Genomic DNA, 20492 nt, shown 5'->3' with positions numbered 1-20492 from the left:
AGCTGAGAGAGAAGCCCTGACTGTGTTCGCCATGTGCCTTCTCACTTGAGAGAGAAACCCTGAACTCCATCGGCCTTCTTGAACCAAGGTATCTTTCCCTGGATGCCTTTGATTGGACATTTCTAATTGGGACATTTTCTCAGCCTTAGAACTGTAAACTAGCAACTCATTAAATTCCCCTTGTTAAAAGCCATTCCGTTTCTGGTATATTGCATTCCGGCAGCTAGCAAACTAGAACACCTTTACATGCCAATATCCCATTCCTTAAAGGAAATAGATACCTTTATTGAGCTCTTCAAGGACATTATTTTGTAGGTGGAGATAAGACATACAAAATAGTACCTGTAAATTGGGTTAGTTCCTGTTATAGGCTTATGCAGTCCCCCAAATGGCTTTTATGATGAGCTTCCAAAAGGAAATATTAGAAACACGAAGGCCCTTATGACCTCTTCGCATTCCATAGCAGCTCTTGAAGACACTTGCCAAACTAGAGACAGTTCTAATAGATCATGGAAAAGCCTACTATCCCAGACTAAACTCATGGGGTATTCTGCTCCTGGATTGTTCCTTGTCATTGGGGCAGCTGTCTCCTATAGTGGTATTAGAAAAGGTAGTTTTAGAGTTAGAGAAATCTATGTCTCACCTAGGGCAGGCCATCAGCTCACCAGCTGGAAGTTGGAACTTCACAAAATGACTCTTCAAAATGGATTGGCATTTGACTATGTTCTGTCCAAGGAAGTGTGTGAACTAGTGGGGACCTGGTATTGTGTATTTGTAAATGGCAGGCGAGGGGAAGTTTACCGAGAGGTCCCGGCAACAGAAGCCCAAGCTAGAGAAGCAGCCAAATCAGCTTACCTACAGAAGCGGATTGGTCTGAGTCTTCTTTTTTTTTTGGTGGGCTTCTAGGGTCATGGGGACTTGGGCACAGACATGTCCTAATAGGGGCACTTGTTATCCTCTTCATTAAACTCATAATATCCTTCATTCATTATTTGACTTCTCTATTCTTACACAGCTGATTCAACTGAGGGCACAAAACCAGCATGATGCGATGACAAAAATCTCAAACTTCAGCTAAACTGTGAATTCAGTGTTGAAACATGAAACTTTTAGTGGTAAACAAAAGACTATCAACATCTTGGGTCAAGTCATTGTGCCCGAAGGAATGACTAAAAAGGGGGAAAATAGGTAAAATTGTACAGAGAAAATCTTGGAGACCCCTCAGAACCAAAAAAATAAAAAATAAAATGAAAAATCTGTGCCCTACTTCTTTGAATTCCCTTTTGAGTTTCCTCTTGACATATATATATATATAAGCTGTATACCCGGGGTCACATTTCATTCCTTTTCTATGTAAGTATCCTGTTATTGCAGCACCATTTGTTGAATTTTTGTTTGTTTGTTTCATTCATTGTTTGTTTGTTTTGCGGAAGTGCATGGGCTGGTAATCAAACCCGGGTCTCCCACGTGGCAGGCAAGAATTCTACCACTGAAACCTTGCACCCCCTCTTAGTATCTTTTGAAATTTGAAATCCCCATCAAGGCAGCCAAATTAAGCCCCTAGTTTTTTTCATTTGCTCCAACACAAAATAAAACCCACATACCCTAAGCTCACCCCTCTAAGACTGACAAGCTCCTGTCCAATCAATAGGAGTCACACTAACTTTCTTTTTTATGTCTATACGAATTGTTTGCCATCCCTAGAACCCTGAAGAACATCCCAAGAACTCCTGTTCTTGCAAGTGATCTGGCTTTCCTTTGCTGCAGCAAAGCTTTTGGTGTCCCAGATAAAATGCTTTGTCTGTAAATTTGACTATGATTTGTCTTTCAATAGCTGCTATGAATGTTCATGTATCAGTCTTTATATGCATTCATTTGTCTTAGGTGAATACCTGAGTGAATGGCTGGAGCATATAATAGGTATAAGTTTATTTTCTTGAGAAACTGCCAAACTGTTTTCCATTTTCCATTCCCACCAGCAGATTGTGAGAGTTTCAGTTCCTCCATAGCCTCATCAACACTTGAGATAATGTCTTTTTAATTTTAACCTTTTAAATAAGTGTGTAATGGTATCTCATTATGATTTTAATTTGCATTTTCCTAACGATTAGCAATAGTGAGTATCTTTTCATAAATTTATTGGCCATTTTTTCATAAATTTATTGGTATATCATCTTTAATGAAGTTTCTGTTCAAATCATTTGCCCATTTAAAAAACTGTGTTGTTTGTTTACCTATTCTTGAATTTTGAGAGTTCTTTATATATGCTGAATATTTATTTATCATAAATATTTGCAAATATATCTTCTCAGTCTGTGGCTTGTTTTTTTATCTGCTTAACAGTAGCTGTGATGGTTAAGTTTATGTGTCAACCCAGCTAAGCTATGGTGTCCAGTTTGGTCGAAGGCTTGTCTAGATGATGCTATGGAGGCATTTTGCAGAAGGGATTAGTGTCTACTGTCAGTTGACTTTGAGTAAAGGAGATAACCCTCCATAAAGTGGATGGAACTCATCTAATCCTAAGGAAACTCTAACTGAAGACAATTACATCAACATTTGCTGGAATTTCTAACCTGCCAGCCTGCTTTACAGATTTCAGAGTTATCAACTCCACTATCACATAAGCCAATTCCTTAAAATCAGTCTCTTAATGTATATACAAATATCTAGAGAAACAAAAAAAAATAGTTTTTTTCTGTTTCTCTGGAGAAGTCAAATGGGTGATACATGCTCTGTAGAAGAGCTGAATTTTTTTATTTTGATGAAGTCCAATTTATCCATTTGTTTTTTAATAGATTGTGCTAAGAAATGTAAGTCTTTGTTTAAGAAATGTGTAAGAAATGTCTTTGTTTAAGCAAAGACTTCAATGATTTTTCTCTTTGGTTTTCTTGCAGAACTTCTATAATTTTTTGTTTTACATTTAGGTCTATGAATCATTTAAAGTTAATTTTTCATATGATATTTGTACTGAAAGTCATTTTTTCCATATGAATATCCAATTGCTTCAGTGCCATTTATTGTAAAGATGGTAGCCTTACTCCAATAAATTGGTATTTGCCACTTCATATTTGTTTGGTTCTATTTCTAGATTCTCTGCTGTTCTATTTTTTTTTTTAATTTTTTTTATTAATCAAAAAAAAGAAAAGAAATTAACACAACATTTAGAAATCATTCCATTCTACAAATGCACTCAGTAATTCTTAGTATCATCACATAGATGTATGATCATCATTTCTTAGTACATTTGCATCGATTTAGGAAAAGAACTAGCAAAACAGCAGAAAAAGATATAGAATGTTAATATAGAGAAGAGAATTAAAATAATAATACTAATAAAATATATATATATATAAAAAGGAAAAAGAAAAAAACAAAAACAAAAGATACAAACACACAAACAAACAAACAAAAAACCATATTTCAGGTGCAGCTTCATTCAGTGTTCCAACCTAGTTACATTACATTTAGGTATTATTGTGCTGTCCATTTTTGAGTTTTTGTATCTAGTCCTGTTGCACAGTCTGTATCCCTTCAGCTCCAATTACCCATTATCTTACCCTGTTTCTAACTCCTGCTGGTCTCTGTTACCAATGATATATTCCAAGCTGATTCTCGAATGTCGGTTCACATCAGTGGGACCTTACAGTATTTGTCCTTTAGTTTTGGGCTAGACTCACTCAGCATAATGTTCTCTAGGTCCATCCATGTTACTACATGCTTCATAAGTTTAGTCTGTCTTAAAGCTGCATAATATTCCATCGTAGGTATACGCCACAGTTTGTTTAGCCACTCGTCTGTTGATGGACATTTTGGCTGTTTCCATCTCTTTGCAATTGTAGATAATGCTGCTATAAACACTGGTGTGCAAATGTCTGTCTGTGTCTTTGCCCTTAAGTCCTTTGAGTAGATACCTAGCAGTGGTATTGCTGGGTCGTAATCCATTCTGCCATTCTATGTCTTTTGATTGGGAAATTCAGTCCATTAACTTTTAGTATTATTACTGTTTGGATAATATTTTCCTCTACCATTTTGGCTTTTGTATTATATATATCATATCTGATTTTCCTTCTTTCTACACTTTACTCCATACCTCTCTCTTCTGTCTTTTTGTATCTGACTCTAGTGCTCCCTTTAGTATTTCTTGCAGAGCTGGTCTCTTGGTCACAAATTCTCTCAGTGACTTTTTGTCTATAAATGTTTTAATTTCTCCTTCATTTTTGAAGGACAATTTTGCTGGATATAGGAGTCTTGGTTGGCAGTTTTTCTCTTTTAGTAATTTAAATATATCATCCCACTGTCTTCTAGCTTCCATGGTTTCTGCTGAGAAATCTACACATAGTCTTATTGGGTTTCCCTTGTATGTGATGGATTGTTTTTCTCTTGCTGCTTTCAAGATCCTCTCTTTCTCTTTGACCTCTGACATTCTAACTAGTAAGTGTCTTGGAGAACGCCTATTTGGGTCTATTCTCTTTGGGGTGCGCTGCACTTCTTGGATCTGCAAATTTAGGTCTTTCATAAGAGTTGGGAAATTTTCAGTGATAATTTCTTCCATTAGTTTTTCTCCTCCTTTTCCCTTCTCTTCTCCTTCTGGGACACCCACAACACGTATATTTGTGCGCTTCATATTGTCATTCAGTTCCCTGATCCCCTGCTCAAGTTTTTCCATTCTTTTCCCTATAGTTTCTGTTTCTTTTTGGAATTCAGATGTTCCATCCTCCAGTTCACTAATTGTAGCTTCTGTCTCTTTAGATCTACCATTGTAGGTATCCATTGTTTTTTCCCTTTTTTCTTCTTTGTCCTTCACTCCCATAAGTTCTGTGATTTGTTTTTTCAGATTTTCTATTCCTTCTTTTTGTTCAGCCCATGTCTTCTTCATGTCCTCCCTCAATTTATTGATTTGGTTTTTGAAGAGTTTTTCCATTTCTGTTCGTATATTCAGCATTAGTTGTCTCAGCTCCTGTATCTCATTTGAACTATTGGTTTGTTCCTTTGACTGGGCTGTATCTTCAATTTTCTGAGCGTCATCCATTATTTTCTGCTGGTGTCTGGGCATTTGATCAGATTTCCCTGGGTGTGGGACCCAGCTGGTTGAAAGGTTTTTCTGTGAAATCTCTGGGCTCTGTTTTTCTTTTCCTGCCCAGTAGGTGGCGCTCGTGGCGCTCGTCTGTCTGCACGGCAGTCGGCCCGGGAAACCGCGGATGGAGGCGGGGGTCGCTGGCCGCCACGGCTTGGGAGAGTGCCGGTCCTAATTGCCCAGCTGGCCTAAAACGCCAAGCGTGACGGGAGGGCCCCGCTATCCAACGTTCCCAGTCAGACCGGGGAGCCACGTGCGTGGAGGGGACCCCAGTCACCAGCCGCCCCGGCCGGGAAAACGCGCGCCCCTCGGGTATCTCACCGCAGCAGATTCTCCCTGCCCGTTCAGCTGTTCCAGAATGGGGTACGCTGTCTTTTTGGTCTCTGTCGTGACTCCGGGAGCTGTTTCGTATTGTTTCTGTTTCTTTAGTTGCTTTTCTGGAGGAGGAACTAAGACCCGCGCGTCTTACTAAGCCGCCATCTTCTCCGGAAGTCTCTGCTGTTCTATTGATCTATATATGTCTGTCTTGATGCCAATATCACACTGTCTTGATTACCATTGTCTTATAATAAGTCTTGTTTAACCACTCATCTATTGGTGAATATTTGGGTTGTTTCCATCTCTTGGCAATCATGAATGCTGCTATAAACATTGGTGTCAAATGTCTGTTTGTGTCTTTGGCTTCAGTTCCTCTGAATATGTACCCAGTAATGGGATTGCTGGATCATTCGGCAATTCTATACTTAGTTTCCTGAGGTACTGCCAAACTACCTTCCAGAGCAGTTGCAACATTCTACCTTCCTACTAACAGTGACTAAGTGTGCCTTTTTCTCCACATCCTCTCCAACACTTGTCATTTTCTGTTTTTTTTTTTTCCATAATGGCTCTTCTAGTGGGTGAGATATTATCTCATTGTGGCTTTAATTTGCATTTCCCTAAGAGTCAGTGAAACTGAGTATCTTTTCATATGCCTTTTAGCTATTTGCATTTCCTCTTCAAATAGACACCCTGAAAAGTGTCTATTCATGTCTTTTGCCCATTTTAAAATTGGGTTGTTTGTCTTTTTGTTACTGAGTTGTAGAATCTCTTTATATATCCTGGATATTAAATCCTTACTGATATGTGGTTTCCAAATATTGTCTCCCATTACACAGGCTGCCTTTTTCACTTTTTTGACAAATTCTTTGATGTACAAAAGTGTTTAATTTTGAAGAGGCCCCATTTATCTATTTATTTTTTTATTGCTCGCACTTTAGGTATAAGGTCTAGGAAACCACCTCCTATCACAAGATTTATAAAATGTTTCCCTACATTTTCTTCTAAAAGTTTTATGGTCTTAGTTTTGATTCTTAGGTCTTTGATCCAGAAGTGTAGGTCCTTCAACTTAGTTCTTTTTCAAATTTGTTTTGGCCTTCCTAATTCTTTTACATATCTATATGAATTTTAGAATCAGCTTGTCAGTATCCATAAAAAAAGTCTTCTAGGTTTGTCATTAATATTGTATTGCATCTTTACAACAATTTAAGGAGAACTATCAGTTTAACAACATTGAGTCTCACCTATAAACACAGTATATCTCTGTTTAGGTCTTCTTTAATTTCCCTTAGCAATGTTTTATAGTTTTTCAATGTACAGGTCTTTGACATTTTTTTTTGGTCAGATTTATCCTTACATATTTCTTATTTTTTGTGAAAATGTGAATGTAATTTTTAACTTTGATATTTGAATATTAATCTCATATTCTGCAACCATGCTAAAGTCACTTAATATTGCTGTGATAAGTTCAGGTGTCAGCTTGGATAAATAATCGTGCCTAGTTCTGTTTCTTTGGGCTTGAATCATTAGCATGTGAAATTCATCTGTGGCTGATTACATCTGCAGTTGATTAAAGGGAATGCCATCAGCAATGAGTGATGTTTAATTTAATTAGCTGGAGGCTTAGAAGGGAGAGGTCAGAAGAGAGCTCAGCACAGCACAGCCTGAGCAGCTCAGCGCATGGTGACTCAGCCTAGATGTTTGGAGATGCAGAAAGGAATCGCCCCAGGGAAAGCCACTGGAACCCAGAAGTCAGGAGAGGAGGTCAGCAGACACTGCCATATGCCTTCCCATATAACAGAGAACCTTAGATGAAATCTACCTGTCTTCCCTCTGAAGAATTATAAATTTTTAACTAAATAAATCCCCTTATTAAAAGCCAATCCATTTCTGGTGTGTTGCATTCTGGCAGGTTTATTAAACTAAAACAAGTTCTAATAAGTTCTTGTAGATTCCACTGGATTTTCTACATAGACAATTATGTTCACTGCACATAAAGACAGTTTTGCTTTCTCCTTTCTAATCTGGATGCTACTTACTTCTTTTACTTGCTTGACTACACTAACTAGAACCTTCAGTACAAGGTTGAATAGAAACATAGAAGTGAATGTCCTTGCCTTGTTTATGATCTTAGGGTAAGAGAAGTCAGGCTTTCATTATCAATTGTGATGTTAACTGTAGCCGTTTTGGTAGATGCCCTTTATCAAGTTGAGGAAGTTTCCTTCTATTCTAGTTTGCTGAGTTTTGATTAGGTGTTGATGCTGGGTTCTATCAAGTGCTTTTTCTGTGTCTATTGAAATGATCAAATGGATTTTTTTTGTTTTTTTAATATGATGAAATATATTGATTATTTTTCAAATGTTAAACCAATTCCCTTGATCATGATCTATTTTTTAATAAACTATTAGATTTTATCAAATTCAATTTTTTTCTTTGTATGCTGTATGGTGGGGGTCACATTTTATTCTTTTTCCATGTGAGTATCCCCTTATTGCAGCACCATTTGTTGAATTTCTGTTTTGTTTGTTTGGGAAGTGCATGAGCCAGGAATTGAACCAAAGCTCTCCCACATGGCAGGCGGGAATTCTACCACTGAACTACCCTCACACTTCCTAAAATTTAATTTTATAAAATTTTGAATCTATGTTCATGGGGGATAATGGTTTATAGTTTTCTTTTTTGTAATGTGTTTGTGGTTTTTTTTTTATCAAGGTAATGCTGCCCTCACAAAATGAATTGGGAAATATTCCCTCCTCTTTCATTTTCTGGAAGAGTTTATATAAAATACATTTTATTTATCCCTTAAACATTCTTGCACTATTGTGCTGCAATCAGGTAGTATTGTACTATCCATGTCAGAGTTTTTACAATCAGTCCTGTTGCACAATCTGTATCCTTTCAGCACCAATTAACCAATCTCTACTCTATTTCTATCTCCTAATAACCTGTGTTCTTAATTGAAATTCTCCACGTTCCCTCATTAATGTTAGTTTATATCAGTGAGACAATACAGTATTTGTCCTTTTGTTTCCAGCTAATTTCACTCAGCATGTCCTCAAGATCCATCCACGTTGTTACATGCTTCATGACTTTATTCTGTCTTACAGCTGCATAATATGCCATCATATGTATATACCACAGCTTGTTTAGCCACTCATCTGTTGATGGACATTTGAGCTGTCCCATCTCTTGGCAGTTGCAAATAATGCTACTATAAACATTGGTGTGCAAATGTCCATTTGAGTCCTTGCCCTCATGTCCTCTGAATAGATACCTAGCAATGGTATTGCTGGGTCATATGGCAATTCTATACCTAGCTTCCTGAGGAACTGCCAACTGCCTTCCACAGAAATTGCACCATTTTACATTCCCACAAACAGTGGATAAGTGTGCCTCTTTCTCCACATCCTCTCCAGCAATTGTCATTTTCTTTTTATGTTTTTTTTTTTTATATAATGGCCATTCCAGTGGATGTCAGATGATATCTCATTGTAGTTTTGATTTGCATTTTCCTAATAGCCAGTGAGATTGAGCATCTTTTCATGTGCCTTTTAGCCATTTGTATTTCCTCTTTTGAGAAGTGTCTGTTCATGTCTTTTACCCATTTTTTAATTTGGTTGTTTGTCTTTTTGTTGTTGAGTTGAAAAATCTCTTAATATATTCTGTATACTAGACCCTTATCTGATTTGTGGTTTAAATACTGTCTCCAATTGTGTAGGCTGCCTTTTTTAATTTCTTGACAAAGTTCTTTGATGTACAAAAGTGTTTAATTTTGAGGAGTTCCCATTTACCTATTTCTTCCTTCAGTGCCTGTGCTTTGGGTATAAGATCTAGGAAACGCCTCCTATTACAAGTTTTATAAGATATTTTCCTACATTTTCTTCTAACAGTTTTATGGTCTTGGCTCTAATGTTTAGGTCTTTGATCCATTTTGAGTTAATTTTTGTATAAGGTGTGAGATATGGATCCTCTTTCTTTTGTATGAATATCCAGTTCTCCAAGCACCATTTATTGGAGAGATTGTGTTGTCCCAGGTGAGTTGCCTTGACTGCCTTATCAAAGATCAATTGTCCATAAATGAGAGGGTGTATATCTGAACACTCTATTTGGTTCCATTGGTCAGTATATCTATCTTTATTCCAGTACCATGCTGTTTTGACCACTGTAGCTTCATAATATGCCTTAAAGTCAGGTAATATTTCTTTCTCAAGATATTTTTAGCTATTTGGGACTCCCAGCCCTTCCAAATATATTTGGTTATTGGTTTTTCTTTTTCTACAAAGTAAGTGTTTGGGATTTTAATTGGTATTGCATTGAATCCATAAATCAATTTAGGTAGAATTGATGCCTTAACTATATTTAGTCTTTTTATCCATGAACACAGAATGCCCATCTATTTATTTAGGTCTTCTATGATATCTTTTAGCAATTTCTTGTAGTTTTCTTTGTATAGGTCTTTTGTATCCTTAGATAAATTTATTCCTAAATATTTCATTCTTTTGGTTGCAATTGTAAATGGAATTTTTTTCTTGATTTTCTCCTCAGATTGCTCATTACTAGCATATAGAAACACTACAGATTTGGGGGATGTTGATCTTGTACCCTGCTACTTTGCTGTACTCATTTATTAGCTCTACAGCTTTTCTGTGGACTTTTTGGAGTTTTCGACATATAGTATTATATCATCTGCAAACCAGGAGAGTTTTACTTCTTCCTTTCCAATTTGCATGTTTTGTATTTCTTTCTCTTGCTTAATTGCTCTGGCTAGAACTCCCAACACGGTGTTGAATAACAATGGTGACAGTGGACATCCTTGTCTTTTTCCTGATCTTAGGTGGAAAATTTTCAGTCTTTCCCCATTGAGGATGATGTTAGCTTTGGGTTTTTCATATATTCCCTTTATCATGTAGAGGAAAGTTCACTTCTATTCCTATCCTTTGAAGGGTTTTCATCAAGAAAGGATGTTAAATTTTGTCAAATGCCTTTTCTGCATTAATTGAGATGAATCATGTGGTTTTTCTGCTTTGATTTGCTGATATGGTGTATTACATTAATTTATTTTCTTATGTTCAACCCTCCTGCATATCTGGAATAAACCCCACTTGGTGAGGGTATATAATTCTTTTAATGTGCTGCTTGATTCAATTTGCAAGAATTTTGTTGAGGCTTTTGCATCTTTATTCATTAGATTCATTAGAGAGATTGGTCTGTAATTTCCTTTTCTTGTAATATCTTTGTCTGGCTTTGGTATGAGGCTGATGTTGGCTTCATAGAATGATTTAGGTAGCCTGCCCTCCTTTTCAATTTTTTTGAAGAGTTTGAGCAGGAATTGTTACTAATTCTTTCTTGAATGCTTGATAGAATTCACATGTGAAGCCATCTGGTTCTGGACTTTTCTTTTTCGGGCGCTTCTTGATGACAGATTCAATTTCTTTACTTGTGATTAGTTTGTTGAAGTTGTCTATTTCTTCTCAAGTCAATGATGGTTGTTCATCCCTTTCTAGGAAGTCGCCCATTTCATCTATGTTGTCTAGTTTATTAGCATAAAGTTGCTCATAGTATCCTCATTACCTCCTTTATTTCTGTGGGGTCAGTAGTTATGTCCCCTTTCCATTTCTGATTTTATTTATTTGCGTCCTCTCTCTTTTTTTTTTTCCAACCTAGCTAAGGGTCTATCAATTTTATAGATTTTCTCAAAGAACCAACTTCTGGTTTTGTTGATTTTCTCGATTGTTTTCAATTTCATTTATTTCTGCTCTAATCTTTGTTATTTCTTTCCTTTTGCTTGCCTTGGGGTTAGTTTGCTGTTCTTTCTTAAGCTCTTCCAAGTGAACTGTTAATTCCTCAATTTTTGCTCTTTCTTGTTTTTTGATATAGGCATTTAAGGCAATAAATTTCCCTCTTAGCACTGCCTTTGCTGTATCCCATAACTTTTTATATGTTGTGCTTTCATTTTCATTTGCTTCAACATATTTACTGATTTATCTTGTAATTTATTCCTTGATCCCCTGGTTGTTTAAGAGTGTGTTGTTGAGCCTCCATATACTTGTGAATTTTCTGGTCCTCTGCCTGTTATTGATTTTCAAAGTCATTCCTTTATATTCCAAGAAAGTGTTTTGTATGATTTCAATCTTTTACAATTTATTGAGACTTATTTTGTGACCCAACTATCCTTGAGAATGATCCATGAGTACTTGAGAAAAAGGTGTATACTGCTATTGTGGGATGTAATGTTCTATAAATGTCTGTTAAGTCTAGTTCATTTATTGCATTATTCAAGTCCTATGTTTCTTTATTGATCCTCTGTCTAAATGTTCTATCCATTGATGAGAGTGGGGAATTGAAGTCTCCAACTATTATGGTAGAGGTGTCAACTTCTTTTTTTAGTGTTTTCAGTGAAAACACTAAATGTTTTAATTTCCCCCTCATTTAAAAAGAATTTCTGCCCCCCCCCCTTTTTTTTACATGGGCAGGTACCAGGAATCAAACCTGGGTCTCCAGCATGGCAGGTGAGAACTCTGCCTGCTGAGCCACTATTGCACAACACCCCCCCTCATTTTTGAAGGACAATTTTTCTGGGTATAGAATTCTTGGCTAGCAATTCTTCTCTTTAAGGATCTTACATATATTATACCACTGCCTTCTCACCTCTATGGTGAGAAATCTACATATAGTCTGCTATACATATAGTATACATATAGTCTTACTGGGCTTCCCTTGTATGTGATGAATTGCTTTTCTCTTGTTGCTTTCACAGTCCCCTCTTTCCCTTTGACATCTGACAGTCTGATTAGTAATTGTCTTGGACAATTAAGAAACGACAAGAGGGAGAGATATGAAGAAGAATGTAGAACTGAAGACTATCAGTAAAGGTAAAAAGAGAAAAAAATTAGATATGACATATAAAATCCATAAGGCAAAATGGTAGAAGAAAGTATTGCCTTTATAGTGATAACACTAAATGTTGGTGGATTAAGCTCCCCAGTCAAGATGTAGACTGGCAGAATGGATTAAAGATGTCTATTTGGATCTATTCTGTTTGGGGTATGCTGCACTTCTTGGATCTGTAATTTTATGTCTTCCATAATAGATGGGAAATTTTCAGTGATAATTTCCTATATTAGTCTTTCCCCTCCTTTTCCCTTCTCATCTCCTTCTGGGACACCCAAAACACATATATTCATGTGCTTATGTTGTCATTCAATTCCCTGAGTCCCTGCTCATATTTTTCCATTCTTTTCTCTATGCTGTTTTCTTTTGCATGTTGGATTCCAGATGTCCAGTCCCCCAGTTCACTGATCCTTTCTTCTGCCTCTTCAAGTCTAATGTTGTAGATTTCCATTGTTTTTAATTTTTTAAATCTCTTCTACTGAGCCTTTCATTCCCATAAGTTCTGTGGTTTGGTTTTTCAGATTTTTGATTTTTTCTTTTTGTTCATCCCTTGTCTTCTTTATATCCTCACTCAACTCGTTGATTTGATTTTTGATGAGATTTTCCATGTCTTTTCAAACATCCTGAATTAGTTGTTTCAATTCCTGTATCTCATTTGAATTGTTGGTTTGTTACTTTGGGCCATGTCTTCAATTTCCTAGTATTACTTGTTTTTTTGCTGGTGTCTAGACATATAATTTCCTTAATTAATTTATTCTGGAGATTGTTTTCACTCTTTTACCTAGGATTTTCTCACTGGATGGCTTTGTTCTCTATGTGTTTCTTTGACAATCAATTCAGCTTATTCTAGACCTCTAGCATAGGTTTTGTTTAACAGATCAGAATTTTTCAGTTTTTGTTTCTGTTTCTTGCCCTGGCCATATGGAGCTTTTTTTTTTTTTTTTTTTTTAAGAGGATGTACTTAGATATTATAGACCCCAGTTTGATTTTCCAAGACCAGACTGGCCTCCTCTCAGGAGGAAAGAGTTACCTGCATCAGGTTTCCCTGAGAGTGAAACCCAGCAGGTTGACAGACTTTTCTATGAAGCCTCTAGACTCTGTGTTTTTCCTATCCTGCCCAGTCTGCAGTGATTGTCTGCCTGCAGTTTCCCACCAGTGCAGACTGATGCAGTACCTTTAACTCCATGCTGGGGGCATGGTTGAGACAGAGGAGAGGTTGTAGGCTGGCTTTAATGGATTCAGTTTTCCTGTCCCAGGGGTCTGAATTCCTTGAGGGAGGAATTCCACCTGAGCTGCGCCCCACCCCTCTCCTGGTGGAGGCACATCACCTGACCAGCCTCTTTAACTCTTAGACAAATTTAATTCCGCACTTGCCTGGGGTAGTTGGAGCCTGAGAAGCCTTGCAGTTCTATCTAATGAATTGTTAAGTAGTAGAAACGAAGCAAAAAAAAAAAAAGTCCTTTTCAGAGCAGGACCCCCATTCCTTGGGTTTGTTAATCAAGAGCCCAAGTTGGTACATTGCTTTATGTATCTCCAGGCTCTCTGTGACCCCCCCCCCCTTTTTTAAGGCCCAGCCCTTTTCAAGTATATTGTGCTGCTCTCAGGTTCATATCTTACAGTTCGGTCGCTGTGGTCTGGTAACGAATTGAAAGAAAGCACAAGAAGCTGCTAGTAGAGTGGTAATCTTTAATCATTCCCCTCTGCTCTGCTCTGATGCTTACAGAACAGTAGTTCCTTATATATAAACTACGCAAAAGTGGCACTTTGCCAACAAGTGACATCACTTGTGCAATACATGATTAGATATATGCGTATTACATCAATGATTGCATAAGCTATATTGTATCGTGTTTCCCTGGAATTTATGAAGACCATCTTAGCAGGCTGTTTACAATGAATGATGTTTCTGGGCCCCACAGCTGTCTAATCCAAAAAGACTCTTTTTTTTCCCCATCAGCCCTGCCCTCTCTGTGCTGGAGCAAAAAGTCCTAGTACCTTTAGCTCTTATTTGAGGTTTGTCTGAGCTGGGGACCTATTTTTAGTAGTCATAATTTGTTAATTCCACAATTTGAGCTCAGTTGAGCTCAGCCCCTGCTGTTAGTAATGTCTCTTTTCTTTCCCCTCTGGGAACCAGCATGGTGGAGGGGTGCCAACCTTCATGGCTTGGGGGACTTATAGTTTTGTGTGGGATTCAGCCCTTGCTGTTAGTAACATTTCTCTTCTTTCCCCTCTGGGAACCAGCATGGAGGAGGGGTGCCAACCTTCATGGCTTTGGGGACTGCAGCTAGTCTAGCTTGTCTAGACTGGTGTCCACTGTGTGTCCAGTCACTGATGTGGTCCCAGAAGTTGTTCTGTCCTGTTCCTGGCTATTTACTAGCTGCTCTGGAGGACGAACTAAATTCCACACCTCACTAAGCCGCCATCTTGGAACCAATACCAACCCTATCTTTAATGGCACATCTCCATGGAAACCATCTAATCAAAAGTTACCATTGGGGTACAAGGGTAGTTCAGTGGTAAAATTCTTGCCTGACATGAGAGAAACCTGGGTTCGTTTCCCATCCCTTACCCAACCCCCCAAAAAAGTTACCAGTCACAGTTGGGTGTGTCACATCTCCATGGAAACAATGAAAAAGCTCCCACCCAGCAATATTGAATGAAGATTAAATAATTTTGGTTCTCTGGGGTATACAATAGATTCAAACTGGCAAACTTACCACTAGATTTCCTAAACTTGCATCCATTTTTTTTTTCAAATACTTGAGATAAAAATATAAAATGCCAGTAAAAATACTGCCACAGCTACCATTAACTTTGCACTTTTCAGTCTATGGCACTTCTTTATTTAATAAGCTCCACTAGTCTGGTCGGATGATCAAGGGTGTAAGGTGTCTGGGATGTGCTCTCAGCATCAACTTCTACTTAGTCTCTCTGAGTGTCCATATTTTCATCGGCTTCCTGCCCACCTCTCCAGCCCCCCAGTGGTCAGTCCTGCTGGAAGACAATGGGACCTACCACCACCACCTCCCAATCACTTTTCTGTTCTCTCATGGGTTTTTGAAACTGTGAATTTATGTCATTCATCAGTTCTAGAAAAAATCTCAACCATTATTTCTTCAAATAATACTTCTGCCCTATGCTCTATCTCTTTTCTTACTATGACTTTGATTACATATATTTTAGATCTTTTCCCTGTTATCTGCTATGTCTCTTTACCTTGTCTTTATATTTTCCAGCATTTTCTCTGTGCTTCATTCCAAATAGTTTATTTTGACCAACTTCCAGTTGACTAATTTTTCTTCAATTTTGTCTGACCTGCAGTTAAACCTTTCTATGAGCTAGTTTCAGTTACCAAGTTGTTTTAAATCCTAAAATTTATTTTTGACTCATTTTCAAGTATCCTATGTAATTTTTTAACACTTCCTTGTTAAGATTTTTAATCTTGGTTTTTATCTCCTTGTAAATGCTAAGCATAGCTGTTTTACAGTCTCTCTTATGGTTATTATACTGTTTGTTTTTCCTAACCCTAGAAAATTATTTATATCTTTTATATCTAGGAGGAAATACATTGGCATAAACTGTCGTAGTAGTCACAATGTTACTATGTATATATTTTTTAATTTGCTGGACTTGGCAACCCTTTTATAGACAAATAAAAATATCGACCTGGAGAAATTATTAGACTCCTTGGCGACTGTAAGCCCAAGGCTCTGCACATTCCCACACTCTGTGGATGGGCCAATGGCTTAACCCGTAGGAAAAGCTTGGGTGGGTTGAGATCGGGTCTCTGTCATCTCCTTGGGCTTCTCACTGCTGCTTCCAGACTCATCTTTTTTTATACTTAATGCCAAGAAAACAGAGTATTTTTATCTACAGCAAATCCACAATCTCTCTTTCCTCTGATAGCTTAACTCGAGGAAGGTCGATGGGTTAGGAACACCTGTGTCAGCTGTGCAGGCACGTGGCTGGCATCTGCTCTTCCCTTGCTCCTGGGCTCTATTGCTTTCAGCCTCTGTTCCTGTGGGGGTTCCTCACTTGGCTTCTTTGGGACTGCTTTCATTTCTTGGCTTCCCTTGGCTCTCTCCAGGTTCTGGCTTGCTTAATGTCTATGGTGACATCTGCTGGGCTCCAATCATCGGTGTCAGCTCTTGCTCTGTTGGCTCTGTCGTTTCTGTAGGCTCAGTCTTTTCTCTCTTATACTGTTATATGCAAAATCTAGAGTCCCTCAGAGTGTGTGGCCTATTGTTTCTCCTAGTTCTCTTATGTGGTCTTGTCTCATCATGTACTTACTGTACAGTACTTAAAAATTATTTGTAGAATAATCTGAAGTGAGCATCAGTTATGGTTTTATGTACAATGCTTTTTTTACTAATAGTAACAAAGCTCTTGAAATTTGTAAATGCTTTTAAAAATGCATTTTAAAAAATAAATAAAAAATATAGGCTCTCTGCTCCTCCCCACTCGACAGACAGCCTCATCTTTTCATGCAGCGCCAGCCACATCTCTGAGGCATGATGGTGAAGGTTGGAATAAGCAGATTTGGCTGTATTGGGTGCCTGGTCACCAGGGCTGCTATAAACTCTGGCAAAATGTACGTTGTTCCATCAACGGCTCCTTCATTGGCCTCAACTACATGGTCTACATGTTCCAGTATGATTCCACCCATGGCAAGTTCAAAGGCACTGTCAAGGTTGAGAACAGGAAGCTTGTCATCAATGGGAATACCATTACTATCTTCCAGGAGTGAGATCCCACCAACATCAAATGGAGTGATGCTGGTGATGAATATGTTGTGATTCCACTGGTGTCCTCACAACCATGGAGAAGGCTGGTGCTCACTTGAGGGGTGGTACCAAAAGAGTCATCTCTCCCCCTTCAGCTGATGCCTTCATGTTTGTGATGGGCGTGAACCATGAGAAGTATGATAACTCCCTCAAGATTGTCAGCAATGCTTCTTGCAGCACCAACTCCTTAGTCCCCTTGGCCAAGGTCATCCATGACAAGTCTGGCATTGTGGAGGGACTTATGACCACCGTCCACGCCATCACTGCCATCCAGAAGACTGTGGATGGCCCCTCTGGGAAAAGTGGCAAGATGGCTGTAGGGCTGCCCAGAATATCATCCCTGCATCAACCAGTGTTGCCAAGGCGGTAGGCAAGTTCATCCTGGAGCTGAATGGGAAGCTCACTGGCATGGCCTTCTGTGTCCCCACCCCCAATATGTCCGTCGTGAATCCAGCCTGCCGGCTGGAGAAAGTGGCCAAGTATGATGACCTCAAGAAGGTGGTGAAGCAGGCATCAGAGGACCCCTAAAAGGCATCCTGGGATACTGAGGACCAGGTTGTCTCCTGCAACTTCAACAGTGATACCTACTCTTCCACTCAATGACCACTTCGTTAAGCTCATTTCCTGGTATGACAATGAATTTGTCTACAGCAACAGGCTGGTGGAGCTTATGGTTTACATGGCATCCAAGGAGTAAGAGCCCTTGGACAACCAGTCCCAGCGACAGCATGAGAGGAATAGAGGCTGTCAGCTGCTGAGGAGTCCTGGCCCACTTGATCCCGCAGTACAGAGAATTGCCCATCTTCCACAGTTTCTATCACAGACTCCCTGAAGAAGGGGAGAGGCTGAGACCCCTACCTTGTCTTGTACCATCAAGAAAGTGCACCCAGCCAAATAAATAAATAAACAAATAAATAAAATATATTTGGAATGTGTGAATTCTTTTCTGTCTTCTTTTTATTGCTTTTTCTGAATTGATGCAGATGTTCTAGGAAATGATCATGATGATGAATATACAACTGTGATGATAGTGTGAGTTACTGATTATATAACAAGAATGGAATGATCATATGATAAGAATGTGTTTGCATGTGGTTATGTATCATAAATAAAAAATTAATTAAAAAAATATATATATTTGCTAATAACAGTCAGGCTCTTGAGGTTTATGAATGGTTAAATATATATTTAAGATATTCTTCTGGATATTTGGATGTGATCTGTTCATGAATAGACATGTATCACTTTATATATATATATTTTTTTTATTGACAAAACATAACAACAAACAAACATGAACATTCTTAACATATGAACATTCCTTTCTGGGTATATAATCTATGACTGACAATATCATCACATAGTTGTATATTCATCACCCTGATAATTTCTTAGAACATTTGCTTCACTCCAGAAAAAGAAATAAAAACTCATACATACCATAACCCTACCCCTCGCTCTCATTGACCGCTAGTATTTCCATTTACCCAACATATTTTAACCTTTGTTCCCCCAATTTTTTTTCTATACCCCTTACCACTCCCTTTTATTGATGACTAGTATTTCAATCTACTCAATTTATTTTAACATTTGTACCCCCTGTTATTTATTTATTTATTTTAATCCATGTGTTTTACTCATCTGTCCATACCGTAGATAAAAGGTGCATCAGACATAAGGTTTTCACAATCACACAGTCACATTGCAAAAACTATATCATCATAAAATCATCTTCAAGAAACATGGCTACTGAAATACAGCTCTACATTTTCCGGCAGTTCCTTCCAGCCTCTCTGTTACACCTTAACTAAAAAGGTGATATCTATTTAATGTGTAAGAATAACCTCCAGGATAACCTCTCAACTCTGGGATCTCTCAGCCATTGACACTTTATTTTGTCTCATTTCTCTCTTCTCCCTTTCTGTAGAGAAGGTTTTCTCAATCCCTTGGTGCTGAGTCCCAGGTCATTCTAGGATTTCTGTCCCATGTTGCCAGGAAGGTCCACATCCCTGGGAGTCATGTCCCACGTAGAGAAGGGGAGGGCAGTAAGCCTGTTTGTCGTGTTGGCTGGGAGAAAGAGGCCACATCTGAGCAACAAAAAAAGTTCTCTTGGGGGTGACTGTTAGGCCTAATTTTAAGTATGCTTAGCCTATCCTTTGCGGGGTTAAGTTTCATATGAACAAACCCCAAGATTAGGGGCTCAGCCCATTGCTTTGGTTGTCCCCACTGCTCATGAGAATATCAAGAATTCTCCACTTGGGGAAGTTGAATTTTCCCCCTCTCTCTCCATTTGCCTAAGAGGACTTTGCAAATACTTTTTTATTCACTGTTCAAATCCTTCTGGGATTTATCGAGGCATCACCCTGGACAAACCTACAAAATCTCATGTCCTACTCAAGGTTCCATGTACTTATGGTGTTCAATTAAGCTGTCCACATAAGTTATATTAGGAAATACACTAGTCGAAATATGAACTTTGTACCAAATAAACATTTTTTGCTTTACTCTCACACATAAGTTAAAGTTTTAAAATATTAATTGCCATCTATTTTCAACATCCTGCATTATTGACATTCCTTTGTTCTTCCTCATGCAAAACACTTTTAAATTTGTACATTTATTCACTATCATTATACACTCTAGGCATTCCTAGATTATACCATCTCAGTCTTTATCATATTTCTTTCCTTCTGATTTCATTTGTGCCCCCAGACATCCTCCCTCTATCATTCTCACATTCAGCATCATTCAATGTTCTAACATTATTGTACTACAGTTAGGTAGTATTGTTCTATCCATTTCTGAATTTTTATAATCAGTCCTGTTGCACAATCTGTATCCCTTCAGTTCCAATTACCCAATATCTACCCTATTTTTATCTCCTGATGACCTCTGTTCTTAACTGAAATTATCCAAGTTCATTCATTAATGTTAGTTCATATCAGTGAGACCATAAGGTATTTGTCCTTTTGTTTCTGGCTAATCTCACTCAGCATAATGTCCTTAAGCTCCATCCATGTTGTTACACACTTCATAACTTTATTTTGTCTTACAGCTGCATAATATTCCATCGTATGTATATACCACAGCTTGTTTAGCCACTCGTCTGTTGATGGACATTTGGGCTGTTTCCATCTCTTGGCATGTGTAAATAATGCTGCTATAAACATTGGTGTGCAAATGTCCATTTGTGTCTTTGCCTTCATGTCCTCTGAGTAGATACCTAGCAATGGTATTTCCGAGTCATATAGCAATTCTATACTTAGTTTCCTGAGGAACCACTGAACTGCCTTCCACAGTGGTTGTACCATTTGACGTTCCCACTAACAGTGGATGATTGTGCCTCTTTCTCCACATCCTCTTCAGCAATTGTCGTTTTCTGTTTTATTGATAATGGCTATTCCGGTGGGTTTGAGATGAACTTGTGG

The 20492-nt window shown here is 38.1% G+C and overlaps 1 pseudogene across 1 annotated transcript in view; it reads left to right on the top strand.

Moving 5' to 3' along the window:
* The window catches only part of LOC143652421 (glyceraldehyde-3-phosphate dehydrogenase pseudogene), a 30430-nt pseudogene extending 12466 nt beyond the window's left edge, over window positions 1-17964 (top strand). The window contains exons 2-3 of the transcript XR_013160648.1: window positions 12147-12261; window positions 16749-17964. The product of XR_013160648.1 is annotated as a glyceraldehyde-3-phosphate dehydrogenase pseudogene (transcript). The remainder of the gene's footprint in view (window positions 1-12146; window positions 12262-16748) is intronic.
* Window positions 17965-20492: the final 2528 nt, after the last annotated feature.

The sequence above is a fragment of the Tamandua tetradactyla genome, chromosome 12 (genome assembly GCF_023851605.1).
Source record: "Tamandua tetradactyla isolate mTamTet1 chromosome 12, mTamTet1.pri, whole genome shotgun sequence".
Classification (NCBI taxonomy): domain Eukaryota; kingdom Metazoa; phylum Chordata; class Mammalia; order Pilosa; family Myrmecophagidae; genus Tamandua; species Tamandua tetradactyla.
The sequence above is the reverse complement of the archived record's forward strand: the minus strand, read 5'-3'. Positions and strand labels throughout refer to the sequence as shown.